The sequence below is a fragment of the Orycteropus afer genome, unplaced genomic scaffold (assembly GCF_000298275.1).
Source record: "Orycteropus afer afer isolate SDZICR_OR568_19922 unplaced genomic scaffold, OryAfe1.0 scaffold00361, whole genome shotgun sequence".
NCBI classification, from domain to species: Eukaryota; Metazoa; Chordata; class Mammalia; order Tubulidentata; family Orycteropodidae; genus Orycteropus; species Orycteropus afer.
This window is the reverse complement of record NW_006921948.1, coordinates 3,011,853-3,014,843: the sequence shown is the minus strand read 5'-3', so window position 1 is coordinate 3,014,843 and position 2,991 is coordinate 3,011,853.

The following is a 2,991-nucleotide window of genomic DNA, read 5'->3' as shown; positions in this document are numbered from 1 at the left end:
GCAAAATATGGTTAATGCCACCATTTCCATTTGAGATTCCACTAAAAGGGGTAAGGGAGAAGGCTCTGAAGAATTTGGACTTGAGTCTTACCCAAATGGTCTCTCTCAGTTGTGTCGCCCTAGTTGCCTGTGCTGCATTCACCCAGTGGGTTCTCAAGTCAGTGTCTCACTGCAGACTATTAGCTTGGGAATTGGGCCTCTAAAATTAGACTTATGAACTGATTTGAATACAAATGCCATCAGCTCTTCTAGCTTCCACTATTTTAGGTAGAAAACCTGGCAGAACGGGAAGAGAGTAGACTTCAAAACCAGACACACCTATGTTTGACCACAGCTCTGCCATTTATACCAAAACATCAGGAAATAAAATATTTGAACCCAATAAAAGGAAAGTTAACCTTCATTTGACATGGCTTGCTTTTATGGAGCACCTATAACAAAGTCCCTGCATGGAGCAAATGGTCAAGTGCTTGGCTGCTAACTGCAAAGTTGGAAGTTTGAATTCACCTAGAGGTGCCTCACGAGAAAAATCAGCCCATGCAAACGCGATGGAGGACAGTTCTACTCTGACACACATGGGGTTGCCATGAGTCAGATTGACTGAAATTGGTTTGCTTTCTTTCTTGCTTTTTTCTTCCTTCCCTCCCTCCCTTCCTCTCTCTTCCTTCCTGTGGGTGGAAGCAGGCAGGGAGGAGTGAGATAAAATGACCCAGCCATCGTCTGGGCCTGTGTTTGAACCTAGGGGTGAGATGCATGGACATATGGTAGGAATTGCAATGCAAGGTGTGCTTTGCTGATGACCCTTCATGTCTCTTCTTCTGTTATTTCTGTGATCTTTCCTAAACACTACTCTGCTATGAATGGTGGTAAGGCTGCTATAGGCAGCTGTGGTGATTATGTTTGTATGTCAGCTTGGCTGGGACTGGTTGAGTGGCTGGGCAGCTGGTGGTAGTTATTCCCCATGATGAGACTGGCAATAAACTCCGTGATGGGATCTACCACAAGCAGCTGAATAGCTGCTTTGGGTATGTGGTCTGCTTCCCATATATGAGAAGCAGGTTTGGGAATGGTCTCTAGCTTATGGTATGCTTGAACCCTACATGTAGCTGTATCATTGTTCAGCAGCCTGCCATGCTCTGCTGACCTTGGGACTCACAATGGACTTGAATTAATGGCCTGCCATGTGGTTTGGTAACATTGGGACTGTGCCATTTTATTTGTCGACCTTGGGGTTGTTAGCCTCAGCAGCCAGTAGCTGCCTGAGTGAAGAGTTGCCTCTAGCTTCAGTGGGCTGGGAGCAAGAGGCAGAGCTGAAGCCCAAGGTCAAGGGGCTTTCACACAGCCTCTAGAGCCTGGCACTTTGAACTTGGACTTAAAGCCTCCAAACTGTGAGAGAATAAACTCCTGTTTGTTAAAGCCATCCCATTTGTGGTATATTTTTGTCAGAGTGGCACTAGGTAACCAGAACAGCAGTTAATTAATTCATTAAAGAAATATTAAATGAGTGCCTACTCTATGCTAGGGAGCTCTGGTAGCATAGTACCTAAGGCACTTGACTGATAACCAGAAGGCTGGCGTTTCAAACCCACCAGCCACTCCTCGGAAGGAAGGTTGGACAATCTACTTCCATAGTGATTCTGCCTCGGCAACCCAAGGAGGGGTCACTATGAGTCAGGTCCGACTCGATGGCACATAACAACAACAACTCTATGCTAGACTTGAAGGTAGATTTCATGGTGAACCAGCACACAGTGTAGCAGAAATAGATAAGAAGGATCTTGTTCTAGGCTCACACTTGGATGATTTTGGCACCAGATTCTGAACTGATTGAAGACACTTGCTGGTATCTTGACTATTGAGAGTCTGATCAAATATGTTCCACTGTGACATCACCGCACTTTGGGATGCATCCCTCCTAATCTTTTGGATGGCAATGCAGACAGGAAGTGCCCATTTCTGTAATTCTTAATGGCAGCTTGGCACTGAAGTACTTTTCTTGGCTGTTCTCTCTCTCTCTTTCTTTCTTTCTCTATTTTTATATGATTTCCTCCTACTTGAAGACATTTACAAAGTTTTTTAAAGCTACAGAAAAAATACAGCGGTTAATAACAATCACTAATATTTACCATTACAATTTACTAAGCATACACACATCCACTGTCTCATGTGAACCTCAAGCTATTCTTTTTGGTAGGTAGCCACTTTTTGTAGGGGTCAAGAAGTACTTCAAGATCTGGGCTTTGGAGTCCAAATCTACTGTCATGATTATTTCTACTTTTTCATAATAATGCGCAAAAGGTGGAGGGCATGCCACTTTTTTACTTATGAATACCTATTAAATTGTTAGAGTAAAAACTGAGATTTAGTAGAGTATTGAAAATTCCATCAACTATTAAAGTTGATAATTCCTTTTGCTTTTTGGCTGACCTCATGAATTTGTGCATTTCATTGATTCTCTTCTGCCTTTGGGCCCTGTTAAATATGTCTTTTTTATCTTTTATACCTTCATTTTCTCTCCATTAGCTCCTGCTTCTGTGGCACCAAATATGGTCAAACATTTCTCCTTTTAAATGGGGAAGAATGTCTTGCCCTTAAGCATCATCATCCCTGTCTTTTCTTCTTTAAATAGTCTAACATTTTTTTTTTAAAAAAAATATTGTGATTTGGGTGAAAGTTTACAGAGCAAATTCATCTTCCATGAAGCAGTTCATATACACTTTGTCTCATGACATTGACTGCAACCTCCCACAATGCAACAGCTCTCCTCCCACTTCCTCCCCATAGCCACCTCTTCCCTGTGCCCTTCCCTCCCATGCACTCCTGACCCCCGAGCTGTTTCTCTGCACACAAAGCCCTTCTAGTCTCCCATAATTGATCTCTCCAAGGAGTGTATCTACCTAAAGTAAATGTTTACCTCATATGCCTGTTTTTTCTTTGGCTGGAAGCCACAGGAGTGAATTCAATTCCAGACCTGAAAGGCAGCTAGGGGCC